General features: G+C 43.4%; 1 long non-coding RNA gene across 1 annotated transcript; it reads left to right on the forward strand.

Moving 5' to 3' along the window:
- The first annotated feature begins 1,259 nt into the window (after positions 1–1,259).
- On the forward strand, positions 1,260–21,308 carry LOC138113941 (uncharacterized). Its single transcript, XR_011152399.1, has 3 exons — positions 1,260–2,035; positions 6,806–6,996; positions 21,169–21,308. It is a non-coding gene; the product is annotated as an uncharacterized lncRNA (long non-coding RNA).
- The last annotated feature ends 1,796 nt before the right edge of the window (positions 21,309–23,104 follow it).

A 23,104-nucleotide genomic window follows, 5' to 3' on the forward strand; every position in this document is an offset into this window, starting at 1 on the left:
CCTCCAAAGGCCACATAGCTCACTCATAGTCTGAAAAATCCTACTGCTGAATCTGGAACCCCCCCAGGGATGCCTGGGACCCCCCGGGCCCCTCTGTGATCCTCGACAATGCACCCCTCCATCATCAGACCATGCAGTGCCCCCCAGTGTTTTGCCAGTGGGAGCACTGGAAGAGATACTGGGAACGCTGGGAGGGAACTGGGAGGAAACTTCCCACCACTCTCCAACGTGCAGCAGCCCCAAGTGCGACCAGTGAGGAGGAGGAAGTGCTCCCAGTGCCTCGCCCCCCCCCCCAAAAAAAAGGGGGGCGGGGGGGGTTACGAGAAGAAAAAGGATTTTAATTGAGGGGAAAACACTCCATTTCTTTAATTGTGCTTGAACTTAGGAGGATCCCACTTCATCTACTGTTTGGAGGGTCTCAATTGACACAACGTTTTCATGATTTTGTATCTCAGTTGGCTGGGAATCACTGTTTTGCATTAATTTTCCTGTCTAATTGGAAGAAGAAAGCCTTTATGGTGCTGTTTGATGGATTTGAATTGAGGGAAACCGCCCCATTTTCATAATCTTAAGGTTAAAACTGAGGGCAAAACACCACCGTCCCTGGTTTTAAAGGGAAGCCCTTTATGTGCCATTATAAGAGTTCCATCGAGGGGGACCCTCATTTGAAGGGACCTTCATAGAGGAAAAACGTGTCCAAAAGCCCCCAAAATGGTGTTTCTTGAGGGAAAGTGAAGAGGACGCTGCATTTTCCCTCATTTTAGGAGGCTAATTTGAGCAAAAGTCCCCCTTGATTCACTTTTTCTTTGGGTTTATATTTAGGGGAGACCCTCCTTATGCATCAATTACGGGTCTAAATTGAGAGGGAAGCTCCGTTTTCCCCTTGATTCAAGGCTTTGAAATGGTGACTAAAGGGAGTTTTCCCTTAATTCATTAAGAAATTGAAAAAGAAGCCCGGCATGGACCGGCGGGTCTGGACACATCCCCATTGAGGGGGGGCAGAGCCGCTGCTCGGGGGATCCTTTATCCCCCTCGTACAGCTGCGAGCTGCTGAGGAAAAAGTCCTCGTTCCTAGGCTTAAAGCCCTGCAGGTTTACCTCTCATTCTCTTGCTCTGATTTGTTTGACAATAAATTCAATTTATTCCCCCCAGTCGTGTCTCTTATTCCAGTGACCGGTGAGTGATCTCTCTGTGCCCTTCTCCCGATCCTCGGGCCTTTCCTGATGTATTCTGTTCCCTGCCCAGGGTGAGGAGGAGAGGGACAGAGCGGTTTTGCTGGCACCAGGCACCTGGCCAGGCCCAGCCCACCCCAATAATCCCTGCGATCATTCACGCCACCATTACCCAGGCGCACGGCGGGTCCGGCTCCGCGGGCAGGCGGCTCCAGTAGTTCAAAGTGGGCAAATTGGGACGGAGTGAGAGGAAGCAGGTGCTGCCGGTGGGTGAAATGTCTCTGCTGCGAGCTGCCTGGGAAAGGAGGAGGGAGAACCTAGTGCAAAGGAAAGGGGAGAGAAAGAGGGACAAGGCTGGAGCTGGGAAGGAAGCGGAGATGGCCAAGGGGCAGCTGAGCATTTTGCTTTCCCACTCTGTGGGGGGAAAGAAAGCGCTGTCAAATCCATCCAGGAAAAGAGAGGAGAAATAGCAGGTGGTGGAAATCGCCGGCAATTTGGATGCAATTTGTCTGTCTGAAGTGCAGACGCCGACAGACACGGAGCACCGCCGGACGCCTGCTGGCGCTGCGCTGTGTCCTGCTCTGGCTGCAGCCCGCCTGGCGAGACCCCCAGCAGCAGCGGCCCGGGGGCGGCGGGTCGGGCAGCAGCCAATCGGAAGCGTCGCAGCGTGCGGCAGCCAATAGGAGCCCTGGCTACTCCGGCAGCCAATGGAAAGCGCCGTTCCCTGAGGGACCAGGCCCAGCTCGAAGCCCCTCACAGCGGCTTCGTTTTTTGGGACGTTTGTGGAAAGTTCGGAGTTCATTTCTTTTTTCTTTAGCGCACCTTTTCCAGGACAGGAGGGATTCCGGCGCCGCTTCGTGCCGGTAGGGAGCGGGAGAACGCGGCGGCGGGCGGCGGGTGGCGAGGGCCGTCGGCGAGACGGGGCTTGGGCCGCCTGCGGTGTGCGATCTCCCGAGAGCAGCGGGGAGCGGCGGCGGGCGGGGCGCTGTGGGAGCCGGCGCATGTCCCCGAATGAGCCGCCCGGCGCAACGCGCGAGGTGCCAATGAAATAAAATAGAACACGGTAAAGTGAAAAGCATCTTCTGCCAAATAATATATCAACAGACCATCTATCTAAGTGGTACAAGAACATAGTTTCATTGTGCTCTGGATGAATGTCATCTTTGTTATTGCAGAACTAAGTTAAGAATATTAAGTCTAATGATGCAATTTTATTTTTAGTCTATTTGATTTTATAAGTTACTAATCTGAGTCATGTATGCTTATAGTTTTCTCTCTTATTAACAAAGACAATTCAATATCCAGTTCATGATTATAGTATAGTTTTGAACCACTCAATAGTAATTTTTCTTTTGGAATATGTGTGATAATTTCAAGGTGAGACATCTACATAATGCATTGGACACGTATTTGTATATTTGCAGTTAAAGTAACATGCTTTAAATTTGTGTGCATGTATATAAAGTACATATACTTAAGGAAGAGATCATAAAGAGATAAGGTACCTTTCAATCAATTTGAATTGTAGGCGGGGTAATTTTTGTTTCTTCTTGTAGGTGATTAGTTTTAAATCTTTTAAAGCAGTATGTTTGTCTGACAGGCCACTCATGCTATTTTATTGATGTCTAGAAGGGACATCTTTTGCTGGCTTCTGACTCCATAGACAAAATAAAACCTCGAGATCATCTCAAACAAGGATAGATGAGGAAAAGAAAGAAAAACTCTAGCATCAGTGATAGTAAATTAGATATTGAGGCTACGTGGCCTAGGCAACTTACTCATTAAGTTTATAATGAATTTGTAAGCTTATGATGACTGGGTTGCTCTAGATTTTCAGCTGTCACAATTTGCAGCATTGCTGTTAGGTTCACTAAAACTGAGCCGTAACTCTTTATTTGAATGTAAAATTCTGAATTTCAAAATGACCTCGGAAACCTAGTGTTGGAAACAGGTTTTAAATTATCCTCCAATTCCATAAAGGTTTTTATTTTACAGAACTAACCAAGAGTTACACGAATACAGTTTATAAAGCGTGTGTTTGCAGATGGGTCACAGTCCTTTCAGCTCTGGACTTCATGATGCCAGGAGAAGTCGGAAACTACACAGTATTTGTGAATGCAAGACTTTGCATTTAGATAGGTTTGAGCTGAACGATCTGAAAAAGCTCCCATAAGCACAGAACTCCTTACTGTCTGTGTGTTTGAGAAGGCTGAAGAGCTCTGTTTATTGCCACAAAGGGCCTGGAATAAATTATGTTTAGTAAATTGGCCCCAGGTTTTCTTGTTTCAGACAGTAGCTTCAGAGCAATCTGTTTTATAGGCTCCACTAAATCTGACCAATTGCAGGGAGGTGACACCTCATTTCAGAGATGTGGCATCCCACATGTGCCAGTCAGGTCCAGCCCCTCTCTCTGTCAGGATGGCCGGGCACCAGCAGTTCAGCTTTCTGTCTTTTGGCATTTAACCTACGGCCTGTTCCCAATTTATGGGCCCCGCAGGGAGGTCCTAGCAGGATGGAGCCAGGCTGCTCAGCCCCTCCTCAGCCTTGTGCCTCCCACCCCTACATGGGGCAAATAAAAGCTTCTTTATTCCATTGGAAATGCCCCTGTTTCAGCGAGGTGTATGCCTGGCTTCCTTCCCTGGTCGGTCTTGCAGGTGATAATGAACACAGTGCGGTGCTATTTCCTAGCTGAAGCCAAGGTGGGAAACCAGCTTTAGCCTCAGCATTTTTCATTTCAGACTCTTTTTCCTCAGTTATTTTGGATCTGTTCATGGTGAGGAGGTTTTACAATGTGTTGGTCCTTAGCTGAAGTATCGAAGAACTGAACAAACCAGTAATTTTTCCTTCTCTGACCAAATTCTTCTTACTTTTGAGGGGAGGAAGGAATGGGGGAGTCAAATTTGCGTTTAGGTTTTATGTTTTATTTCTGCCCGTGGAACTGTTTGCTACTGAGCTGCGTGACCGTGGGTCTTTTCAGCACAGGACACTGATTGACATTGCATGTGTTACAGAGAGGAAGGGCATTTCCTGACGATTAATGGCAAGTTAGTTGGCCTGAAGTTCATTAACCTGAGCTAGACTGTTGGAAGGACTCTGTGTGGAATTGTATTAGAGGATCATCATAAACTAAAAATATATGTGACAATCTGGCCAGATTGCAATGAATCTAAAGACAGGACAGGGTTGGCTCGAGCTCACAGAGCAGCTGCCTCGAGTGTAAACTAACTGCCTTGTGAAAGCAAATGGTTTTTCACAGACTTTATTCAAATAAAAGGGGAAAAGGAAAAAAAAACCCAACCAAAACAAAGGAAGGTTCCCATTAGCAAAAAAAGCCTACATGAAAAAGTGAGGTTGTGAGCTATGGCCGAAGGCCCGAGTTTGGTGCTGATTCTCAATCAATTCAGCAAATGACAGTGCATTGACACAACTGGTTTTTTAGTCAAATTTAGTCCTGATTCTTCACAGTAATTTGCCTCAAGAAAATGAGCCCCATATCCTTTGGTGAGTTCCCTGTTGGCTGAGGCCCAGACCTTCAGGCCATGACTTCTCAACATACTTGCAGTGAGACTGGCTCCCTCTTAATTGCTTCTTTTTGAAGTATGGTTTGTCACTATCATCCTGCTGAAGATGAACAGGGCTGGTGTCTCATTTTCACATATTCTTCCCCCTCCTCCCCTCTCCTTCTTTTCCCCTTTTTCACCTCTAAATAAATTTCTTAAAGGCGATTTAACCCTGGGATGGTCTAATCCACTTCCGTCCTTCGTGGTCCACCCTCAAATAGATGTGTTGGCACAGAAGAAGTTAAGGGTGTTCTCTTAGGATCTGATACTGTAATAAAGGGAAGAGAAAGATGAAACAGGCATTTCATGTTTGTCTGTTTTCTCTCCATGTCATTTCATGAACGTGTACTCACGCTTGGCCAAGAGTAGTGCATTCAGACACTGAATATGAGTGTTGAAGAGGGGACTGAGAAGAAAGAAGCTTAGTGTTCTGCAATAGGAATTATGCTTTGGGGATTTTACGGATTGTTTCCCTCTTTTTCACCATCATGCTTTTCTTGCACACTTCCTTGTCTTTTGCTACTGAGCGAAAGTCTGGAGGCTCAGAAAGCCCATCTGAGCAAGATTTCCTGTGTCAGAGAGAACTGAAGGGATTCTGTTTCCATCCTTTCATGCCAGGAAGGATGAACTGCCTGTATCAGGAGGTGCTGAATTGGTTCTGGGTGCTGCTGTAGCTCACAGAATTGCAAGACCTAGTGCTGCAGGAGTTCAAATAACAGACCAGTGGAAAGGCTCAGGGGCCACAAGCTGTGCTGCATCTCTCATGGACTTGCGAGGAACCTCTCCTTTGGTGTCTGTGCAAGTGCTGGCTGCTGTGGGCACTAGGATTGCTCTTTTAATCAGGCAGCTCCAGTACCTTTCAGAAAAGAATTTTCATGGCACATCATGAGCCATTAATCTCTCGACTAACCATAACATTTCCTTACTCCTTGGTTTTCCAGCATTACTCAAACACTGACATTTGTCATTTCACCAGCCATCTCCCTTGACCTCTAGCATCAGGCACTTGCAGGGGGAAGGATCTGGTCTCACAAATATTTTCATACTCTGATCTCTGTGATTTATTAACCGTGAAGTTTTGCCTTCAGAACTCAAGATGCCGTTTCAAATAATTTCACGTGCAAAAGTCGAGTTATTGGGCAAAAGGGATCCTTGATAGCTGGGTACAAAGGACAGCAGGACTGCTGTTGCTGTTTTCTTTTCAACTCCTGTGCTGGCTGTGTGACCTTGAGGAAATAGGTTCATTGCAGCTTTATGGTTCCGTTTTTGCATAGGGAAAATAAGGGCAGTGATAATTGCTTTCGTTTGTAAAACACTTTAAGATTTATGGACTACGAATGATTCTTACTAAGTGAAAAGTGTTGCAAAGCTGGCTTAGTTGCACACTGTGCTAACAAAATCCCATATCAGCCTATTGACCCCAGCCTGAAACACTCATTAAAGTTTATAGGACATTTTGGTGGATGAGTTGAGGCAGTTATTCTGCTGGAAATATCATACTGAAAGCACTTTTAAATCCATCATCCGCTTTGACTTTTTTCTCTATTAAAACTAAACACAACTGCTTGCTCTGTCCAGTTTTCTTAGTTTATTTATGAAAAGTTTTTGATGGATATGGATATGTACTCACTGTTAACTCAGCTTGTACCCCCATGGCATCTGAGACATTACAGTTCATTCTAGTCATAGCATAAACACACAATAGCTGTTGTACTGAGACAAAAAGAGCTATAAAACATATAAGATATCCAATGGACTGGTATTAACTATCAAGTTGCATGGTCACTTTTGAATGTCAGATGTTCTTTTTATGGATACTGCATTAATTTAATTTGTGCTTAAACTTTAGCTAGGCTAGACACTGGTGTCTGAAAAGTTTACATATTTTTCCAATGTCAAAATGTGTAAGTTTAGTATTAAGGAAACAAAACATATTTACTTGTACTAGAGGAAAAATACTTTTGTAGCAAAGAAATTAACTGAGGTGCTCCTTAAAGATAGGTCTGGCTTGCTTACAGAATTGTTACTTATGCAGTAAAGCAGATCTGCAGATGTTTTCTTTTTTTCTTCCAGATCAAACTTGGATTGTTTGAAAAGTGGGGAGATACTTCACCATAGTACAAAAGAAGATACAGAAGAGGAGAGCAGAATGAGAGCTTTGCAAGTGCCACGTGCCTGCAGCCTGCTGTCTTTAGTGATGCTGTTCCTTCCAGTCACTGGAATGTCAAAACAAAATATCCCAAGACTGAAGCTTTCCTATAAAGGTAAACTTTTCAGAAGTTTTTCTGATTCTGCCACTTTCGTTTTGATGTGATACTGCCAGCAGTTCTTTTGTATTACTAACCAGGAAATACATAATAGAAGCCTTAAAGATGGATGAATTCTGCCTCGGGGCAGTATTAAAATCTGGGCTTTTTGTTGTGTCGGGGCACATGTTTCTGAAGTATAACTGTCTTTTAAAAGTATTATTTCTGTTTGCTCCAAGAGGATGTTAACAGACTCTACATAAATTAGAGGGGAGTGGTACTTGAAACACTCTGAGGTGCATTGGAGACATTCCTATGTGGCTGGTGGGGATGATGTGAGACATGGAGGACGTTCACACCTTCCTACAGCATCAGAGGAAGTTGAGAGAGCTGACTCAAGTGTTTCAAGGGGACTGACATTTATTTTTGTAATAATTCTTTTTCTATCACTAAGTGGGTATGTTAAACTCTTCATAGGTGGTTTTCTTTCTCCTTGCCTCTTTGGATCACAAAAGCGTGTTTCTCTGCAGAATTTCTTAGTCTTGTGTGTAGTTCTTGTTAAGAATGGTACCGAGGGATTTCAACACAGACATATTTATGTATTAATGGACAAGTTTTTAAAGAAGGTAGATTTCTTTTTGCTTTGAATGTACAGCACACCTGCACAGGCACAGAGGTGTGTCACTGATACTTTCTTCTTTAGTGAAAACAAATGCTCTCCCATTAGTTATGTTTCAGCTGTGTCAGCACCTTGCCCTTATGGGAGCTATTTCTGCTCTGTTTTTCAAACTTATGTCTTCCTATGCATTGCAGAGTTACACTCAGGATGGTGTGATGGGACAGGCTGTAAAGCCTTCATTGGGGCTTATGATATGTTTATCATGAGTTTAACACCCAGAGAAATTTATTGAGTAAGCAGAATGACTTGCTATTTATTTACAAGCTTCTCTTTTGCTAGATTTGCGTGCCACTGGGCATGCTATTCCACTGTGTATATAAATGTGTTTGGATGTGTTTGTGTGAGAGAGACAGAGGAAGCAAGATCAAGGGATCTTGACAACATTTTTATTACTTTGGGAAACAGTTGCACTCACTGAAGCCAATGAATAGAGAAACTGAAAGACCTGACGTGAGTTACGAAAGTTAGCAGTAAAACCCTCCTAACATACAGCCGGCCTTCTCACAGCCAGGCCTTTTGAGATAATTCCCAAAAGCAGCATGTACCACATGGCGACGGCATTTATTGTGGATTTGACACTCACGATTAGTGAATTCCTCTCAACTTCAAAAGCAGATAGCCTTTGGCAAAATCCTGATGGATGCCTTTGGCAGGTAAAGAGGGGGAGAAAGAAAAATTATTGAGGTCAACACAGGGGAAAAAAAATGGCTGAAATCTTAGTTTAAAATAGTGGCAGAGACCTGCTGGGAACAGTTGGGGAAATGCCTGAGCTCGTTTAAAAAGATGATGAGCAGATGATTGATATTTAGGCCCTGACCCAAACTTTTATTAGCAACTTTATAAACCTTTCAGTTTGGCTTGAGGGATACCGTTTCCTGTCCAAACTTATTCACCTATATCCCCGTAGGGGGGGAAAATCAACAACAGATGCAGATGCAAAATAGCACATAAATCTTAATTTTGAGAGCTGTGATGGAACTGAAAAGTCGGAAGAAAGAGAATTACCAGAATTTATTGTGCTTTGTCTTACTTTCTTGGGGGGTTGGAAGGTGTATATTTTTCCACATGGAACAAGAAACAATTTAATGCTGTTTTTTCACACTTATGTACTGTAAATGATTCCAGTATGGCTTATCATAATCAAACTATATATTTGTGTGTTGACAACAGGATATCACATATACTGAGTATTTAATATAGTTGTGAGAATTAAGTCTACCTTCCTCCCCCCAAATCTTTCAGACAAAACAATTCCAAGGTTTCTGAGAATAAGATGTAGGAGAAATGAACTGTTTTGCCAGTTGTCATAAAATTGTTAGTCATGTCACTGACAAGTCCTGGCATCTCTGTTCTTTGGAATTAATACTTGAACTATCATGAAGAGGAGAATACAGGGCTCTTCTCCTTCTTTATGGAAAACAGATGAGAACTGGCCACGTCAGGCAGTTCCAAAAACCTGGTCACACGTGTCTTTGAAGGGAAGGTTTCGTCTCCTTTCATGTGCAATGAGTTTATGGCATAGCTCCATCTTCCCAGAAGAGCTGAGCATTTGCTGGGGCAGGAGAGCTGGAAGTAAGCAGGACTTTGCAGTTACTGAATTTTCCAGTTGCATCAATCAGTGGTGGATGGAGGAAGAGGGAGAGGGTAGGGTGGTTAAAGATGTGTCTATAACTGCAGGAGTGCTTCAATAAACCACAGCATGTCAAAGCTCCTTTGTGTTCAAACAGCAATTAAAATTTTAGACCTTCTCTGAATGGCAGCTATAGGTTTCCTTCTTCTCAAGGTCGTCATCTTAACGAATGGGAATCTGTGCAGGAAATGTTAAGATATTCCAGTGAGTGATGTCGGGATCAATGTAAAGTCGTACAATGGATTTCCTTTATTGTTTGTCCCAGTCTAAAGATGTGTTCTAAAAAACTGTGCATGTATAAAACTAAAACTACACACAAATCAATTAAAATACGTTGTAGTACAGAGTCAAAGTCATATATTCTCCACCTGTGTTAATCAAATCCACTATGATCTTTAATCACGTATCTCATCTTTTCACATTTTCCCATATCCATTAGTTGAAAAATACTCTTATTCACTCAGACTTAAGTTAGATACTTGTTCATGTCATTACTATCCCAGAAATTGTCACTCCTCTTGTGATGTTTTTAGGGTGCTCTCAGTGCATATACCTTACTTAATCTGTGTATCTTAGATACTTCTACAAGATTGAGGTGCTTTTATTACTGTAGTTTTAATATTAGGAGAAGGTAACAAACTGTCTTCTAATAGAAGATTAGGATCTTTAGAAAACCAGGGGATGATTTTGAGTAATATTCCATATTTTAACTCTCTTTGCCTAGTACTCTTTCAGTCTTAAGACCGACAGTGTGTATTTATCACTCATTTTCATGTAGATGGAGATAACCTGTGACCTTCATCCAAACTGCAGAACTCCACAACCACAGCTTCCCTAAGCAGCACATCCTTGTTGTCTGCTGCCTCATTTAACATCCTCATTCCAACCTCTAGAGCAGATGCAGAAGGTTTTCATACACCAGTCTAATTCATTCATGTCATTTTCAGGACAGCATCAGTTCTGTTACTAAAGAATGGAAGGCTCTGTGTCCTAATTCTCGTATGTTTAATTCATACAGTGTAGACAGTCTTGTTTCTGTTTTATCTTCTGAGTAATAATTTTTCCTAATTCATTGGGAGGTCCTTCCATAAATATCGTGTGTGTCTTTTTAGATTTTACTTCATAGGGAGAAGTAAAGAATAGCCAGACCCAGAATGTTGATTGCCTTCTGAGAAAAAGAAGAAAAAAAATCAAATTTTTCTCAATTTGTGGCTATCCTAAAATTTTCCTGCAGAAAGAGAGAAATTGCAAATTTAACCCTATTGATTTGATTTACTTGGCTGCTTTTCATGGACATTTCAGTAAGTGTAGTCTGTGTTCTCAGTGAATGCATTTATATTACCAAAGCGTGCACCCTAGTTTCTTGGCTGGGGGGCATGCACCAGGCCAGATTTGGGCATTGTCACCAGTGATATCCACAAACATGTATCATTCCCGTGTGGGAATGTGGCCATTCCCCAGAGCAAACCATGCTTACTTTGACAGCCGTGACTTGGTCAGAGGACCAGGAATCCTGCACTGTGACACAGTACAGAGGAATAAGCACGACTGAAGGCAAGGTTTGGCTTTTAAAGCAGGATTTACTTAGCACTGTTCAAAACGACTATGGTAGTAATTTAAATCTAATAAACAAAAGCATTATTCTCAGCTGGTTTGTTTTTCTCCATATAGAATGAATTAAGGTGGAGTCTCACTCTCACTGAAGTCATGGCAAGAGTTTTTCCACTGAAGTAAATTGAAGCGAGATCAAATTCACACTCCTCACTTTTTTCATCTTACCTAAGTAAACTAAAGACAGGCAGTTCTTTCTCCTCTGCTGAAGGATGACCGTGCTAAACCATCAGCTCCACGTGGCAATTAGCCATGTTTAAGGATTGTTTAGTTTCCCGCAGTGTTTTGCACACAGGATTTTCTTCCCCCTAAGAGTGATCCATTCTTAAAACATGGTGAAAAAGCAAACAGAGAACATTTTGGTGCCAGGAATTCTTTTGAAAATTTGACTGGGTGAGTACATTTCCTTAATGTTCAAAAATTATCCTTTGAACATGCTATTTAACAGTGTCAAGCATTCTGTTCTCTATATTGCTTTTGCTTTAAACCTGTTTCATTTTATAACTGATGAGATGCTTAACTGTTGCATCACAGCAGTTAGTTTGTTCAGTTTCAGTACAGCTGGCTTATTTCCATGTCATGCATCATTTAATTATACATCTAAAACGTAGTTAAAACTGTACAGCTCACTTAAGCTGTCTGTGACACTGCAGTAATCCCAGTACCCTGACGGGGTGTTGCACAGCTATGACTGGTTGGAATGTGGTAAACTGGTGATGTGTAAGAGAGCCTAGAAATGAGCTTGCATTTTGCAGCTGTGCTTGCTCTACTAGAAGAGGAAGTAAAACCAGAAAAAAACTGCTCTTGTGGCAATATCAGCGTCTGTAAATCTGAATGCTTAATGAAAATCAAGGAAAATGTGCTGAGTGAGGAAGTGGTGCTTTTCCCTTGTTTGTCGTTTAATTAATTTTTGGTGGTCTGTTATTTGTCAGAAAAATCTATCTCAGATTCCTCTATGGAAAAACATGAAGTGTTCATGTGAGAGTGAAGATCCTAGTATTGGATGATTGTCTAGATATGCAAAAGACTTTGCCTGTTTTGTCTCAAAAATGCTTTCTGGAGGCAGTGATCATTGAGACTTAAAATGTACCCTAGCTTGAAGATGGATGGGTGCTGCTGTCCATGTGTATATGCCGTCGACTGAGTATAAACTTGAAGGCATTTATTACATCTTAGTAATGGGAAAAGCAGCAAATTTCTTGCAGACATTTTTTTTCCTTTTTTAAGCTAGTGAACTTGAAGGTCAGATTCAACTCTATGTTGCATTTTCTGTCATATAATTATCATATATATCATGTCCTGAAGAGCAGCCTCCAGTCAGTGACATCAACAGCTTACATAGCAGTTGAACTAAGAATAACCTTGGAGAACTGACCCATGTCAAGCTCTTATGAGTGTAAACTGTTGATGTCACTGACTGGAGGCTGTTTTTTCATGATCACAGAAGGGCCTCAATTGGATAAAAGAAGAATTGTATTCAAAAAATACAAAACTATTCTGCTGAATGTTCACTTTACTGTATCTCAGAAGATGAGAGGAAACAAAACTGAAAGAGTAATACTTAACAAAGGATTTTTGCTCTCTTATAAAAAGAAGGACGGGACAACATCAAAAACAGCTTCCCTAGAAGAATGCAGGGAAGAGACATGATAAGTGGCATCAGCTTGGAAGAGGGATCAAAACTCTTTCTTTGATTACTTTTACTAATGACATCTGTTTAAGCAAATCCAATTCAGAGCAGTTTCAGAAATCCCAAACTTGTTCTCTTTCTGAGCACTATTTGGAGGGCACGATCTGCCTGACGTCAGTGTCTGTCTAGCAGTGGACATCTGTGGTCACTATGCAGGTGCTCGATTCACATCCTGTTTCTTTTTCCTCCCTCCCCATTTCTGCAGTTCCATTTCTAGGTGAGTTCCCCAAAGAAGAGCTGAGGAATATAGGGGATGACTCTTCCGTACTCACAGTCCTTTGGAGATAAATACACAGAGATAGCAGAAAGAGTCAGAATTTCCTTTATTTAACCAGCGCAACATCAAACAAGTCAGAGAGATTGGTTAACTCTGTTTAAGGCAGACAATTTTGAAGATGGTGGGAGTGACAGATGTACATCTTTGCTACAAATTTGAAAAAGGAGACATTCTACTTTCTGAACAAAATCCTGGCTATCCCAGAATTTTGCACTGTGTTGAACCATAGAGTTTTAAGAGCTGAGAGGTTGCTGAAGACACCAAAATTTTGTAATTAACTTACTGAGCCTCTTAAAGGAGGGTGTTAGATCTTCCTGTGCATCATTCAAGCAGCCTGGATTTCTTTCAGAAAGATTTCTCACTAAATCTGTAACAAAACATTAGCCTATATGACATACTGCCCCAAAAGTAATCAATATAAATATTATTAATAAAAAATGTCCCCCTCCAAGATTAAATAAAAGCTTACACCTATATACCAAGAGCATCCATGGATCATGTCACCCATATTTATATTTGACAAGGGTTTGTGTGGGAGGGCACTTGTGCCTGCTTTGTACAGGGAAGCTCTGGGGTTCCCAGGTTCACGACTGATGGGTCTGCACTTTGTGTCTCTTGAGGCTTTGGGTGCCCAGGGCCATGATGAGTTCCCAGGCTGGGGATGGCGGGTGGGGCTGGCCTGTGATGCGCTCTGGGGCCTGTGACAGCACAGGGGCCGTGTCACAATGGGGGCAGCTATTAAAGGCCCCATGGGTTGCCGCTGCCCCAGTAGAGCCTGGGCAAGCGGTGAGTGCACACAGGCGGTGGGGAGGCAGGGCTGGGGGAGGGCTGGGGCAGAAGCGCCGGCACCCGGGGCGTGTGTTCTGTCCCTGCATCCAGGGCCCAGCCCCTGGTTGGGAGTGCCTTGCTCAGGCTCGGTGCTTGCTGGGGCAGCGGTGCAGGCCTTGCCTCCTGCCAGCTGCCGGGGGCCCTCTCCTTCCTGCTGCCACGTCCCTGTGGCTCCTGCCCCCCACTGGCTGCCTCCATGCTGGCCCTACTGAACCCCTTCTGTGTGTCCTCTTGCAGACCATGGCTTTATTGTCATTGCTCTTCGTGCTCGTGCAAAGCCTGATCCAGTACCCCCAGCCAGCTGGGGATGGGCTGGATGAGGCCACGCACCGGCGAATGCAGGAGCGTGAGGAGCTGCTTGACCGCGAGATGGCTCGGCTGCTGCAGGAGCTGGAGCAAGGGCCCCTGGAGCAGCAGGACGAGGGCTGGGGAGCCCTGCTCTTTGGTGCCCTGCAGCAGTGGCCATTCTGGGCTCTTGCTGGACTCCTGCTCCTCTTGGGCCTGTGGTTTAGCTGCAGGAGGAGTCCTGAAGCCAGCGAAACCAACAGCAGTGGCAAGGACCAGAGCTCCTGCAAGACCTTGGGAGAGGAGAAGGAAAAAGAAAAGGAAGAAGACAGTTTGGATTCCAAGGGAGATGGAGAAACCATAGATGTGACTGTGGAGGCAGATGACAGCGGCAGTGGAAATGAAGGAGAAGGCAGTCCTGTGGCTGCAAATGAAGGAGACGATGATGATGCCAATGAACGAGATGAAGATGTGAAGTTGAAGAAAGACAGTGATGTTAAAAGTGACGATGGCCATGATGCAAAGAAAGATGAAGGCTGGAGTGATGGGAATATGCCAGGATACAATACTGCCGAAGGAAATGAACAAGAACCTGGCAATGTTACTGGAGGTGTGGAAGACCTAGATGAAGTAAATGAAGGAGAAAACAAGGATGTGAAGGTGGAGCCAGACAAGGATGCTGGAAAGGAAGACGGAGATGGAAATGAAGAAAAAACCGATGATGCGTATATGAAGGCAGGCAACAGTGATGATGTAAATAAAGGAGTATACGAGGTAGATGGAAAGGAAGAAAAAGCAGATGTGAAGGTGCAGGAAAGCAGTGATGCCAGTGAACAACAAAGCAGTGATTGGATTGGGCAGGAAGACACCAGTGATGGTGGGAAGGCAATAGACCACAGTGGGTTTGCTGCAACTGAGGAAAAAATCACTCACCTTGGAAATGAAGAGACCAGTGTTGCAAACAGAGATGAGAAACAGGGTGATGCAAATGCGAATGGAGAGAAGAATGAAGATGCAAAAGAAGGAGAACAAGGTCATGTGGCTACCAGTGAAAAAGAAGGCTATGCTGGCAAGGGCAAAGGCAGCCGTGGTGGAATTGAAGAAGACGCCCGTGACGCTGGGACTAAGCGAGGGATCCTATTAGTGGATCGCATACAGTGTCCCGTCGAGGACGTGGAGAAAGGTCGCTCAGTGGCAGCTGAGCTGATGGAGAGCTTCACGCGTGTCTTTATTGACAGCGTGAGCAATAGTTTCTACCCGGTGCCTCAAGAAGCCATCGGGGTGGGCAGTGCCTTTGAGGGTTGGAGTCCCCGTGAGCAGGATGGGGTGTACCGCGTGCTGGTCCCACTGAATCCCCCACCGGGACACGCCTTCCACCTGGAGCTGAACAGTGCAGGGCAGATGGCAGCAAGGACCTTCTGCGTCCGTGTGGAGCTGGTGTGCACGTGCGAGAGGGAGCAGCTGGGCGAGAAGCTGTTGTGCTTCCTGCACCACTCGCAGGAGGAGCTGCGGTGGAAGCAGAAGCCCAGCCTCCTAGAGACACTCTGCACCGGCTCCTACCTGGACGTGGAGAAAACCTCCCACTGGTTCTACCAGCTGGTGAGATGCTCGTGGCTGCATTTGCCTCAGTCGTACTCATGGCACTTGGTGTTTCAGCCCCGCAGCCGGTCCTGCCAATTCTGGCTGAGCAAAGGCAAGAAGAGCCTGGTGGTGGAGATGTTGTTTGGGGTGTGCCACGGGGACTCCGACATCTTTGCGGTCAGCCAGCCCACAGAGGCCCAGACAGGCGGCTCCAGCATCTTTGTGAGCAGCCAGCCCGCCGACTCCATCGCAAGCACAGCGTGGCCTGAGACGTACGCTGTGGCAGAGGCAAAATTCTTCCAGCACGTCGCCAGGCAGGTGCCGTGTGAGAGCTTGCACCTGAAATGCCTGCAGCTCTTCACCTGCATCCTGAGGGGCACAGGTTTTTCCAGCTCGACCTGGAAGACTGTGGTCATGCACGTGCTGACCACCGTACCGCTGTCCCAGTGGCGCAGGAGGGAATTTGCACGGCGGCTGTGGGACATCATGGCATACCTGCGCCGCTGCCTGCAGTTGAAACGCCTGGAGCACTTTGTCCTAGGCAACCAGAGGCTTCCTGCAGAGATCAGCTTGCCGCCGGCAATGCGAGCGGTCGAGCCGCTCAACCTCTTTGAGCACCTGGCCCAAGATCCGGCCGCCCACGCAGAGGCGATGCGAGCTTACGGTCAGCTGCGATTTCGCCTCTGGATGCTGCTCTCCGGCCACTGAGAGGAATTCCCTGCACAGAGCTGTGCTGGGGGGGCTCACACCCGATGGCAGCCACGTGAGCACTGCATAATTCTTCCTTTTTTCACTGGCAATCCTGAAGCTGCTTTCCTGCTCCCGTGGATGGAAGATGCTGCGGCACACGGATTCACTGTGCAGACACACATCTCTGCATTGCCCTGCCCTTCACCTTCCAGTTTACCACGGTGCTGTTGTGATGTTCCTACGTCTACGAGGCAGAAACTGGCTCCACCTGCACATCCTTACAGAAGACTACGGACTGAGAGAGGTTGCTTGGCACACCTCAAAGACATGAAACTGGCTTGTTAGGGACTTGATGTAGTTGTTCAGTGACCTGTAGCTCACTTTACCATAGGAGAATAGGTAGTCCAAATTTTTCTAATAGGAATTCTTTATTAGCATTGCTTCCAGAGGTCCTTTATTATTATCAGTGTACAACTATTTTGCAAAGTTGGTCTTAGTTTAGGAAATTGAGCTACCCTACTATAGTAGATTGTCTCCTTTTCAGTAATATCTGGATAGCTATGTTTGGAAAATTAATAAAAGGAGAGAAGTGTCTCAAATTGCCTGAAACGTGACATTCTTTATATTTAAGCCTCTGTATCTTAGAGAACGTCGTTCCTATATACCTGCCTGAAATAATGCCATTTTGCAAACAGAGATGTTGGATATGTTGCGTGTGCTCTCTCTTGAGCAAACCCATAGAGATGCTTGAAGGTTGATGTGAAAATGCCCTGAAATGCCTGAAATTCTACAGCAGAGTACTCCTGAATTTTTTAGGAATCTTTGGAAAAGTGTTCTTTTCACAGTCACTTTTATGACTGTAATACCCTCCTGGGGAACAATTCCGTCCTGAAAGATGAACAGAGAAGTCCCTAACTGCAAAACATGTGGTTTAGTACACAGCTCTTTTTTGGGCTTCTCATAACCAAGGTTTTAACACAAAACTGTGAACACAGAAAGTCATGTTTTCTCTATTCCCAGTTGTCTGTATCCTTTTGGAGAGGCCCTACTGTTCTATGAATATTACGTTTTTCACCAGGCCTAATAGTATTGTATATCAATGAGAGCCACTTCACATGCACAGCTTTGTCCATGGTGACATGCAGCTAAACAAAATGTAATTTACTTCTTGCACTACATTGTAGAGATTGGTAGTAGTCCGGAAGTATTTATTCTCTTTGCCTTCCTACCAATACATCTGGGGTCAACTGGTCAACTTTAAACTCAGCATACCTTAGGAATTGGATAAATTGCTGCAGTCATGCTAGAAATACTTTTCTTTATCCCAGAAATTTGCTTGAGTTTCTACAATGCCCATGTAAACCTTCACGTGTATTCTCCAACATGAGAAAGGACTTGCTCCTCCCTAAAGGCAAGCGATGCAACCTTTGTTCTTTCCTGTATATGAAAGTTATACAGCCTTTAGTTTCAGAGTCCTTCAAAGTTGTCTGTAACTGTTTTGAAAGTGGCTGAGATGTTCCCTTTCTGCTAATTTAGGCATGGCTTGTCACTAAAAAAAATCTGTACCTAGTCACAAAGGGCATTCTGATTCTGAACCAAGTGGTTCTACATTGCTGCATTGTGACAGCATGCTGGAGTTGAGGAATGGCAACATGGTCACCACACATGTGACTTGATGCTAACAAGTGTAAATATGTTTTATAAATGCAAATACATATGATCAGAACAGAATGAGATTTTTACTTTTGAAGTCTCTTTGCTGTGGCTCTGCTGCTGGAGATTTTATAAGTAAGCAATGATCATGCTGTTTTGAGCCAAGTCCACCGAGATACTGTGTGAAATGAATAAAACCCAGTCACTATTCCAGCTTCTATCAGTCAGCAGTGAAATATTAACCCAGAAGGGGAGTTAGCTGGATACTTAGTTAATCACCGGGCTGGAAAAAAGTATTTAATTTTGAGGAAAACAGCAAATAGAGACCATAAACTGAGTGCTGAACACGTACTCGTGAAAGACCATCCCTGTAACTTTGTTACTGTACCTTGTGAGAATGCTGGTTCTGTGTTAGCCAGGCTGCAGAGATGCAGTGATTCAAATCAACAGCTTGCTCTAAGCTTGAGAATCATTGGGAAATGTGCTTTTCACAGTAAATTTTTCCAGTGCAATATCCTTGGTGATAGTAAATATGTCTCGCTGTGAAGGGAAATTTCAATGCGTAAGAATAAAATGCGTTGTTTTATAGACTGAGAACAATTATTAATCTAGCTGAAATTTAATCAACCCTCTGTTAATATTTACTGGTAAAGTTTTATTAGATCATATTACAGTTATAATCTTATCAGTGGCCATGCTCAGAGTCTTATTTCCAAGCTGTTTTCAATAGTAGGTACCAAACGTGATTCTTCACCACTTTGCAGCTTGTGTTGTCATTTGCACCAGTAAGAAAGGAGTGTGCAGTGTTGTCATTTCAATCTGGAATATTCTACAGATGTTTTCCTTACGATGCAGTGAAATAAATGATTGTACAAGGCATCAGGCAGGGTTCATTCCCACTTGGGCATTTCAGTCATGAGGCAGCATTTTCCCTCACTGTTGTAGCTGTTCTAGGTGGGTTTTTTTTTACTGAGAAATTCTAGAACTGTTAATTAACAGATGACAAATGTCCATTTGGGATGGTCTCTTCAGAGATCATTCCTTTCAAATAAGGAAACTGGAAGTAGACAGCAGTCTCAGTCATCGTCCTTCATGTATGTGGAGAAGAATCAAATCCACATATTTTTGCAATTGACACTCTTGCAGAGGCCCATGCTTTGCATGGCTTTAAGTGCTGAAAGTGCTTTAGAGCATTTGCACAAGCATGTAATTTATCCTTAGATCAAATTCCTGTGACTGCAGATGAGAAGGAATTTTTCCTCATATTCTGTATGCTAGTTACTTGTGTTCTGCAGGTGAGGACTGAGGTTTTTATAGTACCATGTTAACCATAAGCTGCTTCCAAAGTGGTCTTGCTGGCAATTAATAAACATCTTTTAAAGTGTTACTGGTTTAGAAAACAAATCCTGACATCTTTGCCTTCACGAAAGGTATGTGGGAAAGGACAGTGCTGGTGTATAGTAATGTAATGCTCAGCATCAGATAAAATTTTTCAGTGTGAAGCAAGATTTTTTCCCAAAGTACTGCCAAATAAATCTCACCTAGGGGAATAGGAGCTGCAATGCATGACAATTTGTTTTCAGATTGTACCATAACAACATCCTGCACTGAGCCAGACAAAAGTACACAAACTTAAGTAGAAGTGACTGAGCCAAAAAATAATTGTCATAATTATATACCAGGTAGTCAGATTAATAATGATAAAATATTTTTCTCCCATGGTTCTGTTCATTAGCCAGGACTAGAACTTAATCTTTTCTTGCCTGTCACTTGGTTTGTGTAAGACCTTGGAGAAAAATGTTTGGGTGGGGTTTTTTTCCCTTTATTTAATTCAGGACTTTTTTCTCCAAAACACTGGCCCAAATTTTCATCATGATCAGGATATGCCAATAACTTGTGCGGTAAGTCTGGGTTTTCTAGCAGGAATGTTACATTGTCCATCCAGTGCCAGGAAGGTGGAAATACCCTTAATTTTATCTTCCCGTTAAATACAGGATTTGCCTTTCTGTCTGAAGATTTCCAAATAGTTTAGCTTGGAGAGTTTGCTTGTGGAAGAACTGATTCACATGTTTATTTTCTTTTCCCCAAAGTAATGACTACCCAACAAGACTTAAATATTCTTGTGCTCTTTTCTATATGTTGTTTGTGTCCTCGTCCAGAATTACGTCCGCAGAGTATTCATTAGGCAAAATGCTACAGAATTTTTATTTTACAGCTTTTTTAGCTTTTTTGCAACAGTATAGGTTCTTTCATTAGTTTCATAGAGCATTTTTTTTTTTTCTTAATTACCTACAGTCCTACATGCAGTTCTGGGGCACCCAGTTCAAGAAAGACATGGACCTTGGAAGGAAGAGCCCTGAAAATGATCAGAGGGCTGTAACACCTTCCGTATGAAGACAGGCTGAGAGGTTTGGGGTTGTTCAGCCTGGAGAAAAGAAAGCTCTGAGGAGACCTTATTGCAACTTTTCAATATATAAAAGGGGCTTGTGAAAAAGATGTAAAAAAGGAAAAAAGGACTTTTTAACCAAAGCCTTTAGGGACAGGACAAGGGGCAATAGTTTTGAACTAAAAGAGAGTGGATAGAAACTGGATAGAAGAAAGACATTTTTTATGATGAGAATGGTGAGAAACTGGTACAGGTTGCCCGGAGAAGTTGCAGATGCCCCATCCCTGGAAGCGTTCAAGGCTGTGTTAGGTGGGACTTTGAGCGAGCTGGTCCAGTGAAAGATGTTCCTCCTCATAGTGAGGGAGTTGAACTGGATGATCTTCAAATGTTCCTACCCACTGTTTCCTGCTCCTAATTATTCTTGGCTGGCATTGACCTTCTTCGCTGCTTTATATCTGGAGCACCAAATACGGTGAGGTATTGATCCTTGATCATGTGTATCCATGAGTATGGTGATATAAACAGAATTCGTTTTCTTGGGATGAAGGAAAGATATAGCACACATCTTGCAAAGATATGTCTTTCTTGGTTTCTAATTTCTGTTGAATTTCTCATTCCTTTATGCCTTACAGATAATTTGTTAAGAAAATTTTATGTAGAAAAATATTTTGTGCAAGTAAATATTGCCCAATTTGGAAGTAAGAAAAACCCCAGAGAACCCGAAGTTAACAGGAATTGTATTATGACTCTGGAAAGACATGCTCCAAGACTGCACTCATTTCCCTGGTACACTCCATGCTGGTTGCATGTATTTATAAAAGACACTGATGAGTCATATATAAACATTTTGATTATAAAGATTTTCTTCGTTTTCCCACAGACTTGCTGCTTTCAAACAGCTGCATCCCATTCCTGGGCTCAGCAGAGGGGCTTGATTTTCGAACCTTGCTGCCGGATGAGGAGAGGGGCCGGCTACTAGTCGGGGCAAAGGACCACATCTTCCTGCTCAACTTGGTTGATGTAAACAAAACTGTAAAAAAGGTCAGTGCCTTTTCCACGGAGTTTATCTCCTAAGTTAAATTTTGTTAAATTCTTTTTGTTTGGTTGGTTTTGTGTTTTTCTTTCTTTCTTTCTTCTCTGGGTAACTGCAGATTCGTTGTGCAATGAAATTTACCAAGATTTGATCATCTCACCTGCCGTAGTTATACAGATTATCTTTAATCAATTGAGTTTCTTGTGCTGATTGATGTCCTTTGTGACTGATGACCTGCAAGAGATCAGCTGTGTGGAAGAGCCCTGCAGTGCATGAAAATAGCATCAAAATATCAGCAGACAGGAAAAATGCAGCTCAGAGTGTTCACTTCTCAATTCCTCTGGTCATGGTTACCCTCCTCATTTCAAAGCATTTGGAAGGAAATAACTGAAGACAGCTCTTTCATTGCTTCCTGGCATCCCTGGGATTACTTTACTCTAATACTGAACAGAGCAGAGGCAATTTGGATGGTTTAAATCATAGTAAAATATAAGTGGCAATTTTAACATTTTGGTTAATATCTAGAATGACTAGTTTTAGGAAAAGCTTCCACTGGGATCTGCTGTAGTCCCTTGCCTGTGCCCGGTGACAGTGTGTTAACTTGAGATAATAAGATGACAATTTAGCCTTCGATATTTCTAGCAGACATGGTGAACTGGAGCTTTTGTAAGCACAGTTGACTGCTATGAGTGGAAACCAGATGCTTGCAACAGGAACACATGAAAACTGGTTTCCTGCTTGTCCCAGATAGGAAGAAAATCTGAATTCTCAGCTGTGTTTGGTATTTTCTTTAGGCACCAGAGGGTGGTTTTAAATTACTACGTACTGCTGCCAGCTCTGAAGAGGTAACTGACCCTGAATTAATGTGATTGCAGGCAGGAGCTGAACAGGTGGAACAAGAGACTATTTTGCCCTCACGTTTGAGAGCAACGCTTGCTGTCATTGTATAGAAGAGATACAGTACCAGTCTGAATATCTTGTTCCTTATCTGGACTTCAGCAATGCTGCACATGGCAGTTTCTGTAAAACTCAGATTCTGGGTATTTCAGGAAATTTCTTCCTGGCATGCTTTATCAAGCACTTACCTTGCTTCTGTCATCTCAGTAATTGATTCAAAATCCACTACCCCTCCCAGGATATTGCATTAATAACAGCACTACTCACAACTGCAAATTTTCAGACCACAAATTGATTTTTGGTGTAGGCTTTCTGTAGAAGACAGATTTTGTTTGTGTGAAAAGCAGACTTCTGTTTCTGTGGGCTTCTGCTTGCCTCCTGAGAGATGCTGAGTGCTGTCACCTCCCATTATGTTCAGTGGGGCTTTCTGAGCCCAGACCTTTCTGGAGGTGGCAGCACTCTGTGCGAGCCACCCCTCAGTCCAAGCTGGTGACATTTTCCCTTTGGCCAAACCAGCGCTGTTCATTACGGACCTTGTGCTTTCCAAGAAGAGCAGAACACAGATGGAGCCAGGAGCACTAATGTGCAGTCAGACAGTGCCATTTGGTATAGATGTGGTAGAGAAAAGACTTACTTTGTATTGGAAAGAAAATTTGGATTTCCTAAGATGAATAGAGAATGCATGCTTACGTATCTGTGGTAACCAGAAAGGAGGGAATAAAATTCCTAACCACTTGCGTATCTGGACTAAATATGTGTGCAGGTTCAAATACTTCTTTTAGTAGTAAAATAATAGTTTAACTATTCAGATAATATTTAACTTTTCACAAAAAAGCACTGAGGCAAAATATATTTAAATGGGTAGAACTGAGTGAGAAGCCTTGCA

Source organism: Aphelocoma coerulescens, chromosome 8, assembly GCF_041296385.1.
Source record: "Aphelocoma coerulescens isolate FSJ_1873_10779 chromosome 8, UR_Acoe_1.0, whole genome shotgun sequence".
NCBI classification, from domain to species: Eukaryota; Metazoa; Chordata; class Aves; order Passeriformes; family Corvidae; genus Aphelocoma; species Aphelocoma coerulescens.